The sequence below is a fragment of the Macrobrachium nipponense genome, chromosome 44 (genome assembly GCF_015104395.2).
Source record: "Macrobrachium nipponense isolate FS-2020 chromosome 44, ASM1510439v2, whole genome shotgun sequence".
Classification (NCBI taxonomy): Eukaryota; Metazoa; Arthropoda; class Malacostraca; order Decapoda; family Palaemonidae; genus Macrobrachium; species Macrobrachium nipponense.
In genome coordinates this window covers 10,878,576-10,905,508 of record NC_087221.1, presented here as the reverse complement: position 1 = coordinate 10,905,508, position 26,933 = coordinate 10,878,576, and the positions used below count along the sequence as shown (strand labels likewise).

Below are 26,933 nucleotides of genomic sequence, written 5' to 3'. Positions count from 1 at the left end.
GATTAGAATTTCATTTCTCGATATAATGTCGTTCGGATCCCACAATAAACTGTAGGTCCCATTGCTAAGAGGCCAATTTTTTTCCATACCACGTAAAAAAATCTAATCCTTCGGGCCAGCCCTAGGAGAGATATTAATCAGAACAGTGGTTTGATTAACTAAGATATACTTAACTTTTTTATCGTACACCAACCTTTATTTCATTCTACTATCCTTCAAACTCTCCAAGTAACCAAACCACTCCAGAACAAAGTGATTCACCTTTTTACCAATTCATGATTTCTCTACATTCCCCATCGTTCCCCTTCTTCTTATTACAGACATACTGGGCAAACAAACAATCAGACCAGTCTGCTCACTCTGTCTCGGTGGTATTAATCATCCATACTTGACAAACATTAAGGAGAGGTGGCTCAAAATTCCTCCACATTTCCCAACTTTTGCTCCGACAAACCTACTTTTCTCTCCAAAATCTTTTTTAGCAGAGATCTTAACATTTTATTTGATTTGCATATACTGTGAGGTTAAATGTGAGGTAAACCTTTCTCCCCAAGAGGAGGTGACGCCACATGAAAAAATAACATAAATTCATACGGTTAGGTGCTGAATAGTGGATGAAACACAGACATTTTTTTTTTTAATGAGGTACTTCATTTTCACTCTCGTATTTCCATCCACTCTTTTCACTGAACCATTTCAAAATAACCTGATCCAAGGCTTACCTTTTTATTTCTGCTTTTAAGTAACTCCACATTTCTCACGCTATCAACAGTTCATCTCAACAGCTTCAACCTTTTTTCTTCCATTTGCATTATTCATCAACTATACGTGTGACTCCAAAAGATGCTACCCTCCTTGTATACCATAAACATATTGGGGATGCGATTGCACGCCCAACGCTCTGCTACACAGGTATTCCAAGGGCTTTTCTGTTCTTGGAAGACACCCATTCAGATACTGCCCAGAAAAAGAATTTGTTTCTCTCTCTCCGTTGCAATGCATGAGTAAATACAAGTATAAAAACTTACATACATACCAGGATTAGGCTGTGCACAGTATTCTTGCAAGGGATATTTTAAAGAATCAAGTTGTGACCTTTTACTCTTGACCTTGCGACCTAAGAATTAACAGCACCGTAATCATGCTCCAGCCAAAGGAAGCCCCTACTGATCCACATTCGTGTAGGCAGCCAAAGGAAGCCCCTACTGATCCACATTCGTGTAGGCAGCCAAAGGAAGCCCCTACTGATCCACATTCGTGCAGGCAGCCAAAGGAAGCCCCTACTGATCCACATTCGTGAGCACCAAAAGGAAGCCCCTACCGATCCACGTCGGCAAAGCAAAGCCAAAGAAGCCCCTACTGATCCACATTCGTGTAGGCAGCCAAAGGAAGCCCCTACTGATCCACATTCGTGTAGGCAGCCAAAGGAAGCCCCCTATTGATCTACTTTCGTGTAGGCGGTAAGTCGATGGAGAAATTAAAGGAGCAAATTGTCTCCTCAAAAGGAAATATTCAGGACGTCCGAAGAAAACGGCAAGTTTCTGTGTAGCCCGTTTTCAGCTATAAGCAGAAATAATAATGTACTTGCTAGCTGATAAGGGTGGATATGGAACGAAATTATTATTATTATTATTATTATTATTATTATTATTATTATTATTATTATTATTATTGAAGCGAACATTTATGTCAAATTTAAAATTTACTAAAACGTAACTGAAAACAAAACTATATAAGAAAAACTAACAACGTTAGACAAAAATACGAATGAACACAACCACAGAAACAAACCTCACAATACATACATACATATATACATACAAATATACATTATATATATGTATGTATGTATGTATGTATGTATGTATCTATGTATTGACAGAACCTGCACGGACGTGATATAAAATCCATGAATTTATATATTTCTGTAACAGCGGAATAAGCGTAAAAGAACCGCTTGTTGACAATAATCTATTTTGGTAATTAGTAAGTTGACCATATTATGAAAATGCAGAAGAATAAATTGTGAATACATTGATCGAATTACTCTAAAATTATCAACAAAAGAATTTCATAATAAAAAAGTTGATTAAATAAAACATTAATTTCGACTGGGATAAAAGCTTCAATGCGCCGTGAATTATCTTTCAAAAGGGACTAATAACACGATAATTACAAAATCATAAATGTGCCTTTAGGTTGGATTTTTTTATTATTTTTCATTTAATGCCATACAGAGATGACCTAAAACAAAGGTCTGACACCTCAAAAATCTCGCCATGAAGGGCTTGAGCAGTCATATTCTTCCGTGAAACAGACGCTATCACGCAACGATAATTCGTCCCAACTCCTGAAAAATTATGTACTATGCTGTTCACGTTCTTCCTCACTCTGAAGTGTTCTGTTCAAGTCCAGACGTCATCTCCTAGATGGGTGTGTTCCATTCATATCCGAGAGTCGTTTCTTAGTCTGACTTGTCCTGTTCAAGTTCAGACGCCCATCCCTAATTTGACGTTCTGCTCAAGTCATGAAGTCATTCTCCAGTTGGAGTGATTCATTCAAATCCAGAAGTTCTTCCTTAGTTTGCTGTGTCCTGCTAAGGCTCAGGAGTTCTTCCCTGGTCTGTTCAAATTCAAAAGTCCTTCTCTTTCTAACGTAGACTGTTTATATCAGGAAGTCTTCCCCTTGTCTGGTGTTTTCCGTTCAAGTCCAATACGTCCTTCCTTCGTCTGACGTGTTCTGTTCAAGTCCACTAGCTCCTGAGTTTTGTTCAAGATAAGGGTGTCAAGTTACCAGTCATACTGATCTCTGCATTTGAAAAAAATTAAAAACGGAACTCCTACAATGAAAATATGATCTGGAAAACATTCCAAGTAGAACCCATACCTATTATGTCGGGTATTTATAAACTGGTTAGTGCACCTAACTTATCTGCTAATTTGGACCATGCATGCTCAACATTACATGTGTGTGGAGGCACGTGATCACGTCCGAGCATTGGCAGGCAATTGTATTGGCTTGCTTCTGCGTGCGTGCACAAATAAGGATAATTATGCAAAAAATATGTATACATGTATGAGTGATTAATTCTTAGTAACATACTTGTTCCTATCAATCTAATTTAGTACTTTAATATCACTGACCTAATATTGTTACAGACTTTCTGATAGGTCATCATTATATATATATATATATATATATATATATATATATATATATTATATATATATATATATATATATATATACATATATATATATATATATATATATATATATATATATGTATATATAATAGTATATATATATATATATAGATATATACATTATATAGTTGACCAACCCGGCACTGCCTGGTAATCTCTGAATGACAACCAATAAACTCTCTCTCTTCAGTCACATTGCCTTGCATTTTTTACGTTTTACATTTCATCACTTTTCACCCCCCCCCCCCCCCCCCCCCCCCCATTCTTATTAGGGTTGAACTTGGACTTGAAGGGCATCAGGAGTGTCTCTATTCATCCCAGCAACCTCGAAAACTATGGATTAGACTCTAATATCTGTAGTTTTTTGGTTATTTCTAAATGTCACCACCTTCTCACACCTCCTCCACCACCCCTCCCTGGGCTGAACTTGGACATAAAGGGCATTGAAAGGTGTCACTGTTCATCTCAGTCATCCCACTCCCACCCCTTCCTATCAAGGCTGAACTTGGACTTGGAGGTCATCAGGAGTGTCACTATTCATTTCAGCAACCTCAAAAACTATGGATTAGACAATAACATTAAACTGTCATTTTCAATTATTTTTGTATGTCACCCACTTCCTACCCTCCTCCCTATTGGGCCTGAACTTGGAGTTAAAGGGCATCGGGAGTGTCCCTATTCTTCTCAGTGACTTCGAATCTATGGATTAGACTCTAATATATGTCTCTTCAGTAATTTTTACATTACCCCCTTTCCACACCCCACCACCAATAGTCCGATTTTAATTCTGTTTTCACCAAGACCTTTCCCGGTTTGATATTGTTTTATCTCAAATCTCATTACAATCAGTCAAGAAATGTGGAATTGTATAGCGTTCACACAAACAAACAAACTGACAATTTCTTGTTTATGTATATATAGATATATAAATGGAGCTTTCTTGCTTTTCTGAAAAGACAGCTGGCAAACAACAAAGTCAAATTTAACACAATAATATTCTGCCATTCGACAGACAAAGAAAAATCATCTTGGGAAGCACTCGATTGTGATATTTCAAGTTCAATGCATTACAAGAACAATGTACAAGAGAATTTTAACAAGAGGTACAATGTACAAGAGAATTTTAACAAGAGGTAATACTTAGTGTTTCCATTAGTTTTCAAAATAGAAGTATATATAGTGACTTAAATCCACATCTTTATACAATCCCACTTATCTCGCTATTAACTACCTACCAGTCGCATACACAGCACGAAATATAGGTTCACCAATGTCAAAAACGAAAGGTAAAAGCAAACAATGAAAAATAACAAAATAAGAGCACCCCAGATCGGAGATTTTCCTGTACCGGATTTACCTACACGTTTTAGCCTTTTCCCTTTATTTCAGAGTGCATCTTTGAAGGCGTGACTATATTTTTGTAACGAGTCTTTTCCGTTTTCAAACTTTTCGAAAACGTTCCTTTTTTTCTGTCTCTCGCGGATGTAAATATTTTCTTTTTTTATTATTATTATTTCGAAGCTTTGCCATCTCTTGAATGTGTTTACTTTTCAAGTTATCGGTATTTTCGTTCAATACTTTTCTTTTCCCTTAGTTTATCTTATGCTTGCTTTTCTTCGTCAGCCCATTTTATATTGTATCTTGGTTATTTATAAGTCCGATAGGGATTCCTTACGGTGCAAAAAGAAACCCACAAAATTACTGAGTATAACTTGTTTACTTGTAAGTATTTACATAGTATTATACTCAACATATCTATGGCCCTTTCTCGAGAGAAGTATAGGTTGTCAGACTGGGTCTAGGCCCAGAAGACTGCTGGCCTAGACCCAGTCTGACAACCTACACATCTCTTGAGAAAGGGCCACAGATAGTAAAAGACAGAGTATCACATTAATGACTGCTAACTAGCTTTTCACCTCCAAAATGAACATTGTGGTACAAATCACAGAATAAATAACACTCTCTAAAGGTCTCTTACCAACTTCGAATCCATTTACACCGGCCGAATCCCGACACGGTGACAGAACCAAGGATCCAAAAACTGGACAGAACTATGAGAGCCCGACGAGGTATGTGGACCAGCAACTATTAAGGAAAAAGGTGACCCAAGAGACCAATGAGCCGCGATTACATTCTGTTTTCCTGCAAGCTTTGCACGGTAGGCACTTTTGGGATTGGTAAGTATTTTCCAAAATAATACCTTGAATTATCTTATAAGTATTTTGGAGGTTTAGTGATCCTTCCAAGTCCAACCATATATTACTTACATTTTTCAAGGTCACATATTTCGAAACTGGTTTAAATAACACAGTTCTGAGGGAGCGGCATTTCATCCCCTGACGTTTGCTATAAATTCTGCGACTGTAACCTCCAAACATCTTGCGCTAAAAGCTCAAATGACTTCTGAAAAATCCAAAAATATATCCGCTTTAATAAAAAGAAGGGGAGCTGTCTCAATATTCAGCTAAGAAGACCAAATCATGGGAAGACCCCATTACGACGCAATCCGTATTTCCTCCTACCTTGCATAGCTACCACCCTCCAATCATTTCCCAAATTACAAAAGCAAGCCCTGAAAAAATGGAAGTGTGTGTGTGTGTGGGGGGGGGTGGATAAGAGGGAGGACCACCAGGACGAAAATGAGTCCATAAATGAAGGAAGCGAAGTCCTCATTACCTGGATGTAACAAGATAAAAACCGAAAGAGGGGAAGGACAGAGCATTTCCAAAAATACGAAAAGGTATATCTCCATTTATGCCCTCCCGCTTCTCAGAGTTGCTACAGAAGACATAAAAGAGTAAAAAATAAAAACAAAATGCAAGTGGGAAGGGAAAAACTCAGAAAGGGAACGCAAAAAATGAACGGCTTTTTTTTCCTTTTGAAAAACGAGAGAGAGAGAGAGAGAGAGAGAGAGAGAGATGGCTGAACCAAGCCAGATGCAATCTACAATAATTGCATTATGCATGATTAAAGACTACCTAATGAAACCAATTAAGATGATGAATTAGCCCTCACTAATGAAGTAACAACACAATCGATACAAAACAATTAAGAATAATACAAATTAAAATATTTACTCGCCATTAGAATAATTGAGCACAAATATCACCAATGACGCGCCATAGAAAGTTGGGTAGCGTCAACTTTCATCAATTCTACTCGTTTGCTATTAAATGGATAACACAGAATATGATGAACTTTGGGAGACAAGTGGATAATAAATCATCTAAAAATATATGATGCCATTTTAGTTGTTAAGTTCGTGAAATATTTGCTTAAACAAGATGACATTTTGGACGGTAACACAGTTATCATGTTATTTTCCTTTCTTTAAATCTTCAATTGAAAACCCTTATGGACAAAGGCAACAAACTATAAACCCAAGAAGGATCCAAAGGGGAATCAGCCTGGAAGGGAGACAATTTAAATAAAACGGTGATAAATAATTAAATGCGAGGGACAGAAAATAAAACCGATACACATTAATCCATGCGATCCCAGAGCAAAAGCAGGAATGAATTTACTCCTCGCTTACACATTTGGAAATCACAAGACTCCACAACTACACGGGGCAAACTATTTCACATTTTAGTTGCAGCCAATATAAAACTGCTCGTAAAATGACAAGTTTTCGACCTGATGCTAGAAAAAGACACTGTTTGGAGCAGCAGCCTCCCCAACGTTGCGAACAAAAACAGCTGGGTCAGGTAAAGCAGAGCGCAGAGGATGTTTGCCGTTGTAGTACATTTTACGTAACAAATATATTGAACTTACCTTACACCTATGCCAAAAGTCAATATTAAGAGTTGGAAAAGTAAACTTGACTGTTGAAACAGTCCTATCCAAATATTTGAGATAAAGAGTCAGTAAACGAAAACCGCACTGTTGAACAGTTAAAATTTACTTGGATATAATAGCTTGAATTACGAAACATTTGAAAATGGTTCCGCAATATACCAACTTCTGAGAAACAGAGGAAGTAATATTACGTAACTGCCTCTTATCAAAAGTTACAAATAGAATCTTAAAAGTCACTGACATCAAAATCGTACCAATTAAATATAAATCAGGATGCCACGGCACAAGTGTTCTTGATCGACTAACTACAATACTTAGAGTTCTAAAATGGTTAAGCTGAATGCCCCCAGGTCTACTCCACTAATGAATACATGCCAGATTTCTATTCGCGGATTCTGTAACCGTAAACCCAAGGCGCGGAGAAGGAGCAACAAAATACCGCCTGAAGTGATGATCATACAAGAAGAAAGCCAATTTAAAAAAAAGAACCAAAGACTCTCCTATTCTGCAGGAGCTACGATACTGATGAGAAACACTAAAAGACAATTATTATAAAAAATTAATACATATAAGAAGCAATTTAGAAAACGTACAAGGGCCCTCCAGGCGGGGAATCGTCCCTTTGGAGAGCTGTACATAAAACCAAACAAATGAACAAATGAGTTCGAAGAGTAGCGTCATCGACGTCAGCAGTCAATTTGTTCACCAGAACCTTCCACATGTCACTAAGATAATAAATAGCAAAGGTTCAAGAACTCTGCTTTAAGAAACATCTGAAATGACTATACTGCTTACTTATATACGAAGTTGAAAACGAAAAACGTTAAAGTGCCAAATAAAAATGAACCAACGTCCAAACGGCTATAATACCGTCGTACTTGGAAATCATTTTCTATCCTAGACAAACATCAAGGAGACTAGACTTGACTTTCCTGGTAATTATCAGGGGTCGTTACTGCCGTAGGTGACCGGAGCTTTCAAAACAAAGAGACGACGCGTGATTAAATGCTCCTGTAGACAGAGGACAGTTATTGAGGGCGGGACAGCGCCAAGCCATTACAGTAATTAGGGTTATTGACTTGAGCGAGAAGCGTAAACTGTTTGTAAGGCACCATTAAGACGATGTTGCTTTCTACTGCGGAAAATAACTCCCGGGAACTTAGAAAGGACCTTGGCCCTTCGCGGAAGATGAATGGAAACAAAGGAACACAGACAACAAGGAGGAAACTAGAATGGTGCGGTTAAAAGTCAAAATGAAATGGAAAGCATTTAAAGGTCAAAGTGCAACGGAAATAAAAACAGATTTTGTTTAAAGGGTAATTTGGGGTTTCTTGATTTTTATTAACTATGATAAGACGTGAAGCGCAGAAGAAAAAACAAGCAAGGAACAAACCGTTTGAGTTTAAGAAGTAAGACGGAACACCTTAGTATCTGGAATTGGGGAAATACAAAGGGAGCGAATAAAATCATGGAAACAGAATGGAAACGGAAATACACTTAGCCTTTGAAGCAGGAGGGACGGGAGCAATATCAAGTAAATTCGCATATCCAAAATAGTTTTAGTTCCAGGTCCATTCCGGCTTCCCGGCTTAAAACTCTCCGACCTCACTTCCAGGAACAGAGAAAAAAAGTGAATGAAAAATAAAAGACTGTGACGTGAAAATACAGGAAAAATATAAACAACTTAGTTTTGGATCCAACACAGGATCTTCTACGACGCATCGTCCTTCTTTGGACGAAGACTATCACTAAGACCACCAATCTAAATAATGAAATAATAGATAAAAAATATCCTGAATAACGTTACAATTAAAACTTGCGCATTCTAACCTAATACACTACCTTTCCAAAATATTCTATTTAAATCTGTTCATAGGTTTTCAAGGTACAGTATATTGTAGGCAAACAAAAGAAATAAATAAACCGAGAAAAGCTTACCTTAACATAGTAGAATGCCACTCGCCATCACGCTGCCAGTGAGCCCATGGGGGAGGTCAGCTGACAAGTTCTGCGGCGCGCACTTCAAATGGACTGCGCCATTGCGCACATGTGCCGACGATTGAGGTTATTCCAACTTAAGCGCTGCACAATTCACCTCTCACTTTCACTGTAAATTTTCCTCTTATTTGTACACTATTCAGTATGTCTTATGATCATTCATTAAGATGTGAGTTTGGGGTATTTTCTTCCCTTTTTTACTCACATTACCACTTTATAACTCATGCGTACTTATTCTCCGTGTTTTAGCCATAAATGTCCTTAAATGTCATTATATTTCTTTCTGAAAAGAAGGGACCACGAACTTTACTTTTTTAGAGTTTAATCAAAACTAATATCTTTCTGAGAACAGAACCAGATTTTGGCAAATATAAAACTTACATTCTAATACTATACATTTCCCACTGAAACCCGTGAATGAGCTGCACGTACCGCGTAATTTTCATGTTCATCAATATAAAAAAAAAACAGTAATTAAAAAATATTTTAAATATCGTCAGTCTTACTTCATCACGGTTCCTGGGCATCAAATTATTGTGCAGTTACAAAGTGTAAAAAGATTATAAAACAAATTACATGTCGCTAAATCTTATGCTGAGTTGACAATATAATGCAACATCATTTCCATAAAGTTAACCCTTCTTCAGACGCCAGAAAGTTAGATAAAAATAACATGCCGTAGCTACGTCTAAGTTTCAAGTTATAATTAATATCAAATTCTCTCTCTCTCCCTCTCTCTCTCTCTCTCTCTCTCTCTTCAATGCGTTGCCAGCTCATCTGAGGAATATATCAGGAGTGAGCGTAGATGTGTTTAAGAATAAGCTCGAAAATATCTAAGCTGCATCCCAGACCTTCCAAGATTGGAAGATGCAAAATATACCGGAAGATGCATTAGCAATTCTGTGGTAACCATTAGAGGTGCCTCACACTGAGGGACCTGGGGCAACCCGAACAAGATGTGAGGTCTGTAAGGTAAGGTCGGTCTCTCTCTCTCTCTCTCTCTCTCTCTCTCTGCTTCTTTGGCATCTGAAAAATGTATTTACATTAAAAATAAACGCCGAACCGCAGGCAGAATGGGAAAGAAAAGCTGCAACGAAGAAACACGATATATATCTGACGGCATAAGACGGAATGTGCATCGCTACGAGTACTGACAGAGAAGATATGGCAAAGAAATAAATCACAGCAAATAGAGTATAAAAATAAGGTTAAAATGCAGTAACGTCAACTGTATTATTAAAAAATGTTGAAACTTAAAACTGTATAAATCCTTTGCATTGCTCAACTTTTTCATAATGACCTCCTGTGACACCATCTAAAACAAATGCTTTCTATAAGAAGAGTTACCAAGAAAATAACGATAATTGCCTAAATAACGGTCTATAGACCTTTACGCCAGTGAAGAGTATCAACTTCAATCGTTAAAATTTTCGTAATATACAATAAAACTCCAAGAATTGTCATTAAAAAAAATTATACTAAACCTTTTTTTATTATAAAAATAGGTCTTTTTAAACAAAATTAAGATATAGTGCATAAGTCCACTCGACATTTTAAGTAAATTTCCCAAACATTTTAAACAAACTCAATAAATTATTGCTCTTACTGTATGTATATTAAGCCAATAAATTTAACACGTGACGATAGGAGGCCGCACAAATTCAAGGGAACCATTCGTTAATTCAGTCTGTTTGCATTACAAGTTACTCCTGGCACAGTCTCAACAAACACTCCTTGTCACATGGAGCACCCTCCTGCTCTCCCCCTCCCGCACACAACAAAGCAAATACGAGAGACAACAGAGAGAGACATAATCATGTTTTTAAACCAAACAAGAAGACACTGCTGACGCCATGCTTATCTCACAGCCAATGCATATTTGCATTTGCAAATTTATAAAGCGAAAGTGCCTGAATGACTTCCTTCGTGAAGATTGTATCTTACTATGAGGGGTGAAGTAATGACTAAAAGAGAGGCAATTTGTCATGTTATGTACTTGTAAAATATAATAGAATGAATGTGTCCGTTTAAAGTTTACATATAAGCACGATAAAGCTCAGGATGCTCTGGAATGATATCTAATAAAAACATTTTGTACTAAAAATAATGAACTCCAATTTTCTATACGATTTCTTATCTTCAAGGCTCAAGTTCTGAAGGACGAGACAAAAAACGTTGCTGTGTTTTCGTTATATAAGCAGTGTAGTTCTTTGTAAGATTACCATGATAATACTATGAGTTAGTGGCTGGAACAGCAGTTTAGCGGCGATTTCTTTAAAAATACAGTATCATAGCAACAATTTCCTATTTTTCCCTTCAGAACTTTACCCCTGCAAAAAAGAAAAGTACAAAAGATGGAAAACTACTGGTCGCAAAATAGTAGATGAAGTGCATGAATGTTTATTAAGGATATATATATATATCATATATATATATATATATTATATATATATATATTATATATATAATATATAGATGAAATATAATATATAATATATATATGTATTATGTATGTATATAGTAGTATGTATGTATAGGTATGCACTGAAGTTGATTCAGTAGTTGAAGTATAAATGTGGCAGTGACAGCTCTTCTAGGGGTTTTCGCTTGGACCAGCTCCATTTTGAGGAATTGCTAATGTGTTGTACACATACAAACACATATACACACACCACACACACACACATATATATATATATATATATATTATATATATATATATATATATATATATATATATTACAATACAAAATGTAGAAATAAATATTTTTCCCAAAAGAGGAGTTATACCGGATAGCGCTCGTTTCCGGTCTTAGACCAGAATTTGGGAACGAGGTTTCTAGCTCTCCACCCTTTTTCGATCTAGTTCCAACCCACCACGATCGACTACCTATCAGGTAAGCTATACACTGCTTCAGGTCAAATGTGGCACAATGGAATTTACCAGAGCGTGCCTAGAGGCCAAATACAATGCGTGTAACCGTTAACGCATATTTGCATAAGTTAATCATACAAGACTTCCTTCCTCGATAACTGGTGCGTAAGGAAGAGCGTCACGCTATATACGACACTCATTAGGATCCGATTACTTTTTACAGGGTTCATCTAAAGTCGCCTCACAGAATCAATGGTACAGGTAAAACGTCTTAATAACAACACACACGGTCGAGTCGAGAACCACAGGATTATCATAGTAGTCAAGCAAATGAATTAATGAGAGAGAGAGAGAGAGAGAGAGAGAGAGAGAGAGAGAGAGAGAGAGAGGGGGGGGGGGGAATAAAAACCCCGCTTTAAAGACATCCTTTAATCTCGAGAAGCATAAGAGTTTCGAGCCACACTAGCCTCCTCTTCAGGTGAAGGTATACAGAAAGACCTGATTCTACTATAGAAACATCAGGATAATCTTACAAAGAACACCCTCAAATCCCTGAAGTAGTCAACTCTGAGGACTTTTAACTAAAAACTTTCCCATCGTACTCGTGACTCATGACCGTCCCAATTCTTTCAGTTTGATTATTATCTTCCACATACGGAATCACTAAAAATGCCATAACAAATTCCTGACAGCCTGACGTTATAATGGTAAAAGGTCTGTCCTACGGTAAAACGACATTTTTGGATGAACTAGGAGGGATAACCCAGTCTCATAAAACAGTAAGTCAGACGATACAAAACCCACTATTTTTCAAGACAATATTATACCACTTTGATTTATATATTCATATCTATAATATATATATAATATATATATATATATTTATATGATATATATATATTATATAGATATATATATATATATAGTTAATTTATATATATATATATATATATAATATATATATATTATTATATATATATATTTATATGAATATATATATATGTATCTATATATAGTATATATATGAATATATATATAAAAGAATATATATATATATACATTATATATATATACAAATATATATATATATAATATCATATATGTATATCATATATGTAACGTAATATATATAATAAATATATAAATCAAAGTGGTATAATATAGTTTAGAAATGTAGTGGGTTCGCTGATCTTGACATGAACTTTGCTGTGTGTAGGTTCCTAAAAACGCTATATAACATATCACCATTATTCTAAATGAGGAACACATTCAAAAAGGCCATTTCATTAACGGATCCCAATTCACAGTGGACTTAACGGATTGACATAATTGATTAAGTTGTTGAAATTACGTCCAATTATTTTAAACAGGGGCCTCTTCCCATCCGTAGCTAAATTGCTAGTGTTAATATCATGAATAATTTGTATTTGATCGAAAAGGTTCAGAGCATTTCTTTCAGTCGGGGAAAGACGATGAGTGATGATGTACTAATCTCTTTGTTTACAAAAATTGGCGTTATTGTACCTAAAACGTTTTCTCGCAAAAATAAGAAAATATGAATCCATAACCGTTGCCACTTAATCCTTTGTCTTAATAGGTCTCATCTAGCTGCGCGTTCATGATAATGTTTTTACTTTTACGGGGAAATTTTAGTTCGTGCCATGGGCTCTCCTCTTTCCCCGGTTGTAAGTGACTTGCTTCCTATGAAATACTTTTGGAAATGAATTATTATGCAGTATTCTTCTCCTTAATACCGCCGTGGTTCACATATGTTGATGATATTTGGTCGATTTGTGATTTAAACAAAGGCAGTTTCCATATTTATATATATATATATATATATATATATATATATATATATATATATATATATATATATATATATGTGTGTGTGTGTGTGTGTGTGTGTGTGTGTGTGTGTGTGTGGAAACTGCCTTCGTTTAAATCACAAATCGTCCAAATATTATCAACTTTTATATATATATATATATATATATATATATATATATATATATATATATATATTATATATATAATATATATATATATATATATATATATATATATTATATATATATAATATATTATATATATATATATATATATATATATATATATATATATATATATATATATCACATCAGGAAACCATGAATATGAAGGAAGAGGTGTCCAATCAGACGACAGTCATGTACACGTGTTTTATTATTAAGAAACGTTTCATGTTGTCACCAACACATCATCAGTCTGCAATTGAAATTCAACATTAAAATAAACTTAAAAATTACAATAGAAATTAAATAAACTTAAAAATTACAATAAAATTTTAAAAAAATTAAAAAATAATCAGAACGTTAAAATAGGGAATGAGAAGAAAACTACTTATTCATAAAGAAGGAAAGAGCTGAGTGACTAAAAACGGTAAAGTCTGCATACAACGTAAACCACACACCAGAGAGAGAGGAGATGACGAGGTGTTGGAGTTTAAACTAAGTGAAAGGTGCTTAATAAACAATGACTCAAGGGTAGTTAGATGGGTAGTTTGCTTTGTGGTGCCAATTATAGAAAAATGTTTCTTTTCGATAGTAACCTTACAACTCTTAGCATGTATTCTTATATTAGAGAACTCGGGATTAGAGATTCTGGACCCAGTTCTATAACTTAATCCCAAATGGCTGTAATAACGGACTTGTAACAGTCTCCGTGAAGAACCAACATAAATACCAAGACATCTTGGGCATTCAAATTTATATATGATATTGGACTTCATGAAATCCTGTAATTTGTCCTTGTAATTAAAAAAACCCTCCAATTTTTTGTGGATTCATGGGAATAAGATTAAGTTTCAAAAAACCAAATTCCTTTTCAATAATATTTCTAACTTTTACTTTTATTGTAATTTTTAAGTTTATTTTAATGTTGAATTTCAATTGCAGACTGATGATGTGTTGGTGACAACATGAAACGTTTTTAATAATAAAACACGTGTACATGACTGTCGTCTGATTGGACACCTCTTCCTTTATATATATATATATATATATATATATATATATATATATATATATATATATATATATATATATATATATATATATATATATAATGTATATATATATATATATATGGTTTCTAAGGAAAAAGCAACGTCCTCCACTTGACTTCCGAATCAAGAATGAAGCCCATTTGCCGATTTCCACATTAACTGCTACATATACCTGGTACACCGGAATAGACGTCATTTGCGAGGAAAAATAAAAATGACCGAAACCATGAGATAGCTCAATCAAATCGCGCTCAAAATCAACCCAAAACGTCCATCATAAGAACAACGGGTTCATTTTTAACAATTCCCACAACTTATAATCAAATTACGATTTCTCCAGTTTTTGTCTGAAGGTGAATGTGATTAGATCCATAGGGTGACTCAGTAGTTGAGAACTACAGAAGTCAACAAAAACAATGTTGTCAAATAAAACAATTTTCAGCATCGTCTGTCGGTAGTGGTGCTTTATTTCGTAATTGTTTCGTACCGGGCACAAAATGGTACTGAGACATTACTGAAATACGCGTTGCTAATGTAGTACGTTCCGATGAGCGGGTTTCTTACCATTTTAATCGCTGTTTACTAAAAGCCTTTATCATAAACTATGAAGACACAAAGCACCAGATCTCCTTTGGTCTTCAAGTAGCGTAATGACTATTGTCTCCTGCACAAGATCACTAGTGTTTGTCCTCAGTTTCTGTAAGGCTTGGTTTTGGTGAAAGGCTTTACACCTACACTTATATCTAGGTTTGGGACCGGCTTGAGGGCATAATCTTTAATGGTATTCCTCATGCAATTCCGCGGGCTAAAATTAAATCACAACTTTAACCGCCTCCGCAAAGGTTAAAACTTCAAGTAGTTAATTAATGGATTGATGGTTTAGTGCAAGTTTAAGATATATCCAAGGAATTACTTGTTCTAAATGTTACTTTCTTCGATAAGCAACATTTGTTTGTTTGTATGGTGATTTTAGGTTGCATGGAACCAGTGGTTATTCAGCAACGGGACCAACGGCTTTACGTGACTTCCGAACCACGTCGAGAGTGAACTTCTATCACCAGAAATACACATCTCTCACACTTCAATGGAATGACCGAGAACCGAACTCGCGGCCACCGAGCAGGTACGCCAACAGCATACCGACCACGCCACTGAGGCGCTGATAAGCAACATTTGCATTATTCTTGTATGTCTTCTTTTTTTTTTCTTGAGAAACAGTATATTCCTCAATACTCAAGAAGAAAACCAATACAATTCACTTCTGGGGGTTACCCTTGATATGCGGGAAGTTTCAATCAAACGGCCCAATTCAGCGGAATATTTCTCAATATTCAGGAACCCGCAATCACAAACTGCTGAAATAAGCGGCTTCTGATCGCTAGTTTCTTAATCAGTGTCGTTAACTTACACAACTCATGATTTTCTAATTGAAAAACATTTCTTCTTCATATCTGATAGCTATTTTTTCTTCGAAAATAAAGATCTGTCATAACTCGCCTCAGCTGTTTTAGAAACAGTGAAACTAGGCTAATGCTTTCTTCGCTTTTTAGTTTCCTGTAAAGAAAAATAAAACTATTGAGATGACTACTTGTCTGTCCGTCCGCCCTTTTTCTGTCCGCCCTCAGATCTTAAAATCCACCGAGGCTAGAGGGCTGCAAATTGGTATGTTGATCATCCACCCTCCAATCATCAAACATACAAAAATACAGCCCTCTATCCCCATTATTTTTTTTTTACTTCATTTAAGGTTAGATTTAGGCCCGACCGTGCGTCATCGCTGTACACTTACAACACAGGCCACCACCGGCCCGTAGCTGAAAGTTCCATGGGCAGAGGCTGAGAGTTTCTTGAGTCGTGACTGAGAGTTTCATACAGCATTATACGCTGTACGGAAATATCGATTACGCCGAAGAACCTTCGGCGTATTTTTTACTTGTTTGCTGTTGTTTTTAGACAACCTTTATCTCTCGTACCGAGTTACACACATCGAATGTCAACTCATTGGTCTATCGAAGCTTTCCATTGTATTCCTAATCTGTTTACTGGCTGTTAACGTCTACAAAATCACGAGTTATTAATTCAGTCCATAAAAAAAATCATCAAGTGTTTACAGTCAACAAAGCGTTAATTAAGACTTTCTCTTTCTATCGATTTATTACTCTATCGATTTATGTTTAACGTACGATTTATAGTTTTAACGGAAGGGAGTATTCACGGTCATGCATGAATTCTATGAATGTTGGTGCGTATGAAAATATATATAATTTTACTATAAACTATTTTTGTTACTCCATGAATAAGAGGATTGATTCCTCATCTTTCCATTTCCATTTTCTGAGCTAGTTACAGCAGATGAATGTGAAAGATGAAAGATATACACAAGAGAGGAAGGATTGACATAAATGGACGTAGGATGAAGCCCAGTTTGTAAGGATCTTGAAAACCACAGAGCAGCAGCAAAACCAAATCTGGGAAATGGATTCGTTCTACTGAAATCATTCAAGTAATCATTTTGGCTACGAAAGTTGCACAAAAACATTGCCCGGAAAACATGAGTACAGGCAAAACCTCCTCAGTGATCTTAGACCCAAACTATCCAAAAATATGTAGTTTGTAAGGAAAGGAACAGGAAAAATGACTTATTATATGATGAGGAATAATAAGTGATCCAGTTTATAAAATAAACTTATTAAGTCAGAATATTATGTTATCCGATAACGACCGTCTTTCATTTTCAGATGAACACCAGCCATTCAAAAAGTCCTATCAGGAGGCCGAATACAGGGAGGGTCAGAGAGAGTTGTATAAGAGACCGGCTGTCAACCAAGTATCCTTCACAAAAACTGGATGCAGATCAGTGAGGAATGGCTGGCTCTTAAATCTGACAGTCGACCTTCATGATGACACAGAGGCAAACAAACATAAGCAACTTATTCAATCACAAAATAACTCACTGTGATGCAACAAACAAATGCAAATATGCTCCCCCTGTAAATTACCCACTGCAACAAACATTCAAGCGAACTCAATAAATAACAAGATAAAATATCAGCGCACAAGCGCGCACAATTATCCTATGTATCGCTGACTATGAACAACATGCCAAAGGAAGAGGATTATCTAGAAACTTCTAGCATCTGATATGTTGGATACAAACAAAATACATTGCAAACGAACGACTTTCGACAGGCTGACCAATATTCCGGATAGCCTTTAGCCTGTTTTTACAAAATCGTCAGTTATCCGAAGAGTGAGAATAAAATCGAATCGGCAATATCCACCTTTTTCTGACTAGTTCTTTCTTTTCTGCTGACTCACTAACACATTCCCTGAATAATCTACGTGATTTTTTACCTCGCATAACCGTAATTCGGCGAGAGATGCAGCTTACGCTGTTAATGGCAAGATACGACTTTTTTTGTTAAAGGAACAGCAAGATTTTGTATATATCATATTCTTGCAAATATATTCTTGTCTTGGTTTGAAAGGTCTCGAGTGATTATATCCAATGCATTTAAGTCAATGACATTACATAAACATCCTTAATAGGAACATCTGATAAACATAATCAACACTAAACTTCATACCACATTATTCAATCCAGTCTGAAGAGCATGCACTCAGCGCTACAATTTTCAGTCACAACTTTAAGAACTGTAAACTAAAAGCATTACAGTGCCGATTCAGGATTCTGCATAAAAGGCCTTGCCCTTTACAGATAACGGTGTTGGAATTCCACCAACTCTAAACTACTAACATACATACTTTTATATGAAATAATCAAGTTTTGTCAAAAAAAGGTTAATTTCCTCTATTCTACAAAGTTTCCATCTCGATTTCAGGTAGTCGCAGAGCAGCCATGGTAATTACACATTTCATACACGTTTGAACTTTCTTCACATACGGACATTTGATTTGACTCCGTGAAACCAAATTGTACACATATTAAGTTTAATTTAAGAGCTTATAATGATGTAAGCACGTGAGTAAATGCATAATGAAGCAACCACACGGACAACTTTGCAACACTAGCTACGTCAAGAGCAGGTGTTTGAATAAGACAGCATGACCAACTTGTAAAATATAACATTTACCACTGTCTACTTCTTTAAAATTTCCTGATCAACTGATGTAAACCTCCATAAATACACAACTTATCAGTAAATCGTCCATTTCCTACATATGTTCCTCCAGCTGCTATATTTGTAACTGTGGTTTAACTTGCAGGTGATAAATAACATGGGGAACCAGTAAAGGTGGCAGGTCATTAAAGTAGTAAATAAATATTTCAGTAAATACGTATAGAGAGAGAGGGCAATTATTACACAATAAGAGGTTAAAATACCCAATAAGGTCATTACACAATAAGAGGTTAAAATACCCAATAAGGTCATTATACAATAAGAGGTTAAAATACTCAATAAGGTCATGATACCGGAGTGTATGCTGTTCTCATATCTCTCAAATCTTCAAAAGAAATATTGAAGATTCTTAACAATTTTAGATATTTCTCCAGTGAGACATTTTTATTTCGATTTCGTTTAAGAACAGGAATGAGAAGTCTTGACCTTCACCAGATTTTTAATATTCCTCTCTCGGCGTGTCTAAGAAAATAGAACCACCGATGACTAGTTTAGACGGTTTCTAAAATCATATGAACGAGGTAATTAAGAAAAATTTTCTCTCTCTCTCTCTCTCTCTCTCTCTCTCTCTCTCTCTGTTTCCTCACATCATAAATTTCTTAAAGGGCCTCCCCTCCCCTTCCCCCTTCCCTGTGCCTCCGGAGGAAGGTCTTAAGAGCAGGACTTCTCAAGAAGCTCAGAAGAAAAAAAATGGCTAATGATCTGCTTAGCGGCACTCCTCGTCCTTTTCCACTTCCGCATTTTCTTTGCTAGCAGCCATCACTTCCCCTGCAAGCATATGCTTGGGAAAGCAATTCGAAAGAAAAGACCGCCTTGGAAACCCACACGCCAGACTCCCCACCAGCGCTCTCTTTGGCAGAAATAAGTAACAACAAGAATAATACAGAATACAAATCACAAACACGTCAGTACTTAACTTTGCATTGTAAATATGAGAGCGTTATCATTTTTAACTTTGATATTCGTATTAAAAGTGAAAAATAGGGCCGTTTGATTTTTCCAGTAATGATAAGAATACATTTCAAGAGACAAGTGGGTCAGATTCCAAGACCCAGTTCCCTCCGTGATCAATACAAGAACCATATAATAATAATAATAATAATAATAATAATAATAATAATAATAATAATAATAATAATAATAATAATAATAATAATAATAAAAATACTTTTGAATAAGTAATAAAAAAATCTTTAACCTTTTTAATTATCCGCCATAGATCAACATAATATAATTAAATCTAGAGCTGCGTAATAGCCGTCCTTCCTCTTTTTCTATCTATGCAAATGGGTCCTTTAATTCACAGCAGAGGCGAGGACAGATTTTTCTCTCGCAAAGCGAAGGAAGAAAAAAGGAAGTAACTTTAATACGCCGCCCCGTCTCCAGAAACCAAGATTTCCATCTGTCGCAGAAGTTTTTCTCTGTTAGTGAACATGGGCTGCTTTATCCCGGCTTTCTTTTCCCGTTGTTTTTAGATTATAAAAAAAAAAACTACACTCCTTTATGCTGTTGTTCTTAGGTCGTAAGGAAAGCTTATACACAAAATCCGCCTCAGTGAAGTTTCGGTGCTCGGTTCTAAATAGGTCAGTTTCGTCATATGAACTTCCATAAATAAGAGTCTGTTTCAGGATACGAATGTCTAAAGTTAACGGTTAGTTCTAAGTTATAAATATTAACTCTTACTTGAAAAGAGCTCCCTCACTTAAGGGATGTTTTTGGGTTATACATTCTCGAATTTTAGGCCACAAATAACCAGCGAATAGTAAATTCACTTTACCACTGAAAAATTGACACTGGAAGGGAATTATACAAGTGTATTTACCCTGGTGACGATTTAGGCCTACGCCTTTTTTAGGTTTACATCAGTCACAGTAACTTTATCTACTCAGCCATCAAAAGTGGATCATGTCACAATCGCCCATTTATGAACTCAGAAGGCGCAGCTTCGAATCCTGGTCAATGTTGATGTACTTGCCATCTATAATGCTCACTGGATGTAGTTTTCCTACAGGTAGAGTAAAATCCATATTAACGGGCTTCTTGTTATCTGATCATTGAAAGGATGAAAATTTCATGTGACAACATAGTCACGAACTATCAGCAAAACTTTCCTTTATTATGATTTCCATTGTTTACAGACATATTAGTAGATGACAAATAACAACTACTTACAACCACTTCGTTTCGATAAGTAGCTGAACGGAGAGATCAACAAAGCATGATTTGCTTTGCTCGGCTTTTCCTAAAATGATGTTGTGATTAGATAATGATAATTAGTTATGATGTTGCTATATGCGTCAAACGAATAACTTGTCCATCTTAAGGCCACGCTGTTGTTCTTATGTTATTAATAATACATATCTTACCTTGGCTTTTCCTAATGATGACGTTCTGAGTATTACATCACAGATTGTGTTAATAATAATACATATCTTACTTTGTCTTTTCCTAATGATGACGTTCTGAGTATTACATCACAGATTGTCTATCATATTTGTTGCTTGTTACACTAGTCAAAAGATGAATTGACGTTGAAGTAAAATAGACTGGTATGGTGACATTTTCCTCGACATTTTGCCAGCTAAATGTCCAGCATTCTGTGCTTTATGCCTCTTTCAATTGCAATCACGAAGGTTAAAGAATATCTCTCTCTCTCTCTCTCTCTCTCTCTCTCTCTTATCTTCCTCTCTCTCGTCTCTCTCACCTCTCTCTCTCTCTCTCTCTCTCTCTCTCTCTCTCTCTCTCTCTCTTGTTTACCGTAACATCTTCGCAACTGACATCTTATGTAACAGTAAAACAAACAAGGAAAACACTTTAGGAATAAAATATTTAAGTATTTTACTTAAACTTTCCAAAACGTTAATAATGAAACCATGTGAAAAATAAAGGGAAAAACGTTAATAATGAAAAAATAAAGGGAAAGGGTTCAACAAGATCAAAGGCTGTAAAGACTGAATTTTGTGTAGCCTGTGTGTTTTTAATATATCCACATACTAGCAACACCCAAAGGATGATTACAAGTAAATAAGGAGTGTTAAAGCTGTAGTCTCGAAGTGATTCCTCAAGGTGCTGGAAACCTTGACAGAGAAGGTGACCTACAAACTTCAATTCGATATGACAGAAAAAAGTCCCACAAAACTTAGCATAAACATGGTTTCTGTCTTCATCGTTACCTAGCATTATCGGCCTAGTATGACATAAATATTTTACCTATATATGTATGTATGTGTATATATATATATATATATTATATATATATATAAATATATATATATATATATATAGTATATATATATTTATATATAAGGTCCTTGAAAACAATTTGTAAAAAACTAAAACCAAAACAAAATTAAGAATTGAAAAAGTTTAAAATCATCATTACAAAATTGTTAAAATTTACACATTAAAATTAAAGGAATGAACAGAATTTATATTTTATTATATATATATATATATATATATAATATATATATATATATATATATATATATATATATATATATATACAGATAATCATATTGGGCTTATTAAATAAAATATACATAACATACATACATCATACATACATACATACATACATCACACACACATACTATATATATATATATATATATATATATATATATATATATATATATATATATATATATATATATATATATGTCCTTGAAAAATTGCAAAAACTAAAACCAAAACAAAATTAAGAATTGAAAAAGTTGAAAATTATTCATTACAAAATTTTTAAATTTACACATTAAAATTAAAGGATTTTTTAGAACAAAAAATTTAAAGGATATATAATATTTATATATGTATATGTATATATATATATATATATATATATATATATATATATATACAGATAATCATATTGGGTTTATTAAATAATATATGTACATACATCAGACATACATACATACACACCACACACACACATTATATATATATATATATATATATATATATATACATATATATATATTATATATTATATATATATATATATATATGTATATATTACCATATATAGTGGGAGGGTCGTGTGGCTAGCAACCTCATTCCTATGGAGTTCCAAACCCTTCCTGGGCAACTTTCCATATTGGTGTTCTCGGGCTGGTAGTATGGCCCTTTTCAAATTAGGGCTGTAGATTGTCCGGGAATAATAATAATAATAATAATAATAATAATACCTAATAATAATAATATAATAATACTGATAATAATAATAATAATAAGCCTGCCTGTAAACAAACGGGCACCTGAGTTTACATGGTCCAACCCCCCAAAAAGGGGGGTGGGGACGGAAGGGCGTGCGGCTAGCAGCCTCATTCCTATATATATATTATATGTGTATATATATATATATATATTATATATATATATATATATAAAGGTTTTTTGCCACGAAGGAATAAAATGAAAAAGCGAGATAGCCAAGTACTTTCGGTCCTGTTCGGACCCTTTACCGAACAGGACCGAAAGTACTTGGCTATCTCGCTTTTTCATTTTTTTCCTTCGTGGCAAAAAACCACCTTTATACATAGCATCACTTTTTATATACTTCGTGATCAAGTTATTCATATATATATATATAAGATTATGTGTACGTATATAGATATATATATATATATATATATATATATATATATATATATATATATATAGTCCCTGTGTGTATATGTATATGTTATATGTATATATATATATATATATATAATATAATATATATATATATATAATTATATATAACATATATGCACGTATTACTCCTTGGGGTCGCTGGAAAAGCCTTAATGCTTTGCAACTCCATGGGAATGAGACTGCTAGCCGCACGCCCCTCTGCCATCAAACCCATTTTTAGGGGGTTGAACCATGTAAACGCAGGAGCCCATTACAGGTGGGCCAATATGGAAAGCAGCCTAGTACGGAAGAACAGCTAAGAATTGGGGAATAAACTGTAAAAGAGAAATAACAAAGAAAACCCTATAAGATAAAATCAAATTGAACTGAATATATCAAGTGAAGCTAGGCTCATGCCAGCCTCCTGGGCAAAAAGTAAAAAAAAGAAAAAATTTATACAGTTCCAAGGATTCAGCTTACGATTCGGAAGACCATTTCATAATTTGGTCACAGCAGGAATAAATTTTCTGATCATAGCTTGAAATTATACTTCATATGCAATTCGTCAAACTTTCTTTAGGAAAATAAATCGAATTTCATTTGAAAATATGGCGAGCAACACTGCACAAGGGGATTAAAAAGAAATCGCCAGTCCATGCGAACTGAAAATGGTGTCGTGAATATATAGCTTTTTGATGGCAGCGACAAAAATGTCAGGTCGAAATCTGTGCATTTTTTACAAGAACAAACATACTAGGTCTATATATAGATGTATGTATATATATATATATATATATATATATATATATATACTATCATATATATATATATATTATATATATATATATATATATATATATATATATACATAAACATATATATATATATATATATATATATATATATATATATATATATATATATATATACACACACACATATATATATATATATATATATTATATATACGTATCATATATATATCATCATCATCATCGTCAGCCGTTTCTAGTCCACTGCAGGACAAAGGACTCAGACATGTCCTTCCACTCCCGCCTGTTTATGGTCTTTTTATGCCATTCTATACCCGCAAATTTACTTAGCTCGTCAATCCATCGTCTTCTCTTCCTTCCCTTGCTTCGTTTGCAATCTCTAAGGACCCATTTTGTTATTCTTTTTGCCCATCTATTATATGACTTTCTCATTATATGTCCTGCCCACGTCCATTTCTTTTTCTTACTTGTTGTTAGAATATCCTCTACTTTAGTTTGCTCGTATCCATGTTGCTCTCTGTCTCTTAGTGTAATTTCCACTCATATCATATATATATATATATATATATATATATATATATATATATATATATAGCTATCATAATGCATATATATTGATAGATAGATAGACGGATAGACGGATCCAGAGAAAATAGCCCAAAGGACATTGTCACATCCATACAATGTCTGTTGAACATTGTCAACAGCACTGAATCTTGTCGCCATATTTTCATTGTGCATCAATCATTAATAGTGAGAAAGAAAAATAAGGTTCGGAACCAAGCTCTCAGTGACTTCACATTGCCAATGAAATTGAATTACTTCGAAACAAACCTGCAATACCAAATGCTATTGCCCTCAAAATGTTCCCCATATGTCCCCCATTTCCTTGTCTTCCACTGTGTTTCCCTCTCTGCCAAACAGCCCTTTCCCTTCTATGAACGTCATTGCCCTTCCGGAGTTCCCTTCAATTTACTGACATTTCTCTCTTTCATGTTGGACTCAAAGGGAGAGGGATCGTCAACAGACATGGATAAAAAGATATATATACCTATACTAAGATAGTTAGATAGATGGACAGGCTGTCTGCCTGCCAAAGGTTTCGCAGGCATTTCCGGCTTCTTCCATAGTAAACTCATACACACACACACACACACACACACACACACACACACAGAGAGAGAGAGAGAGAGAGAGAGAGAGGATAACTCTTGCAAGCTCCTTAATTCGATGGAAAATGTTGTTGGATAAATATTATCATTCAACACAAGAGCCAAACGGCGGTTGGCAAGTGCAAATAGCTCATCTTATGTGCACAAGTCTCCTCCCTATTTACTGGTCGGCAGGGCCGAGGCGGGTTTACGGGGGAGGGGTTCTGGCAATGAGGGGGCAAAGAGGCTTAACCCTTCGAGATTTCAATCGAAAGGAAACAGGAAAATGATTTACTGAAAATTATAGATGTCCGTATTTCCATACATACGTTCGTACCAGCGTGTATTTAATAACTATAACGGTTACTTCTCAATTTCCATACACTTTCGACTTCCTTTCACAAAAAGCTTTGAATGAAATGGGGAGATTCGAAACCCTTCCCGTGAAAAGACGAGGTACCCAATAAGCTACCAAACTACGATGCAGAAAGATACAAATGTATTTCAAATCAGATGCGCCTCCGTTCGTCGAGAACAGATAAACTTGACGTGAGTCGAAATACAGGGGTTAGTGAAGTAGTAATATAATAAGTTAATGAAAACTTCGCTTGTCTGTTGTGTGTAGTTTCGTCCCCCAGTCAGTAGTGGATGAGCCTTCATTTATTTCCCTGCAAGTTCAAGGCTTTCAGTGGAAAATGTATCCAACAAGTGGCAGGAATTTGAGATGCTAGAAGTTCAATGTGGCTTTTAAGAATGCAGTTTTCTGCTGGATATGACAAACAGACCATGTAAATATATGAATATCTACTTATTCTCTCTCTCTCTCTCTCTCTCTCTCTCTCTCACACACAAACACAAACTATATATATATATATGCTTAAATTCACAGAGATGCTAGACGCACGTGACTTCATGAAAGGCAGAAAGTCGTACCAGCGCTTTCGTCCTTTAATTGAGACATTGTCGACATGTCTCATTACGGGACGAAAGTGCTCGGTACGAATTTCTGCCTATTATTTTTCCTGTGGTATTCCTTTATATATATATATATATATATATATATATATATATATATATATATATATATATATATATATATATACATATATATATATATATATATATATATATATATATATATATATATATATATATATATATATATATCACGAATATTGTGTCACAAATATAATTTAATAGTCAGTTCACTTCATCCTGGACCTTGGCCATAATTTACACCCAAGGGGAATTATAGTGGATAACATATCCGTCCCAGGCAGGATTCGAACCGACGCCTGACTGAGGAAGAACGATAGTCACTTAGA

General features: G+C 35.0%; 1 protein-coding gene across 5 annotated transcripts in view; it reads right to left on the bottom strand.

Moving 5' to 3' along the window:
- The window catches only part of LOC135204025 (adenylate cyclase type 8-like), a 973,771-nt gene that overhangs the window by 858,127 nt on the left and 88,711 nt on the right, over positions 1-26,933 (bottom strand). For all 5 annotated transcript variants that reach the window (XM_064233960.1, XM_064233961.1, XM_064233964.1 and 2 more), the window contains exon 2: positions 8,942-9,284. The gene's annotated coding sequence lies outside the window, so the exon portion shown is untranslated. The remainder of the gene's footprint in view (positions 1-8,941; positions 9,285-26,933) is intronic.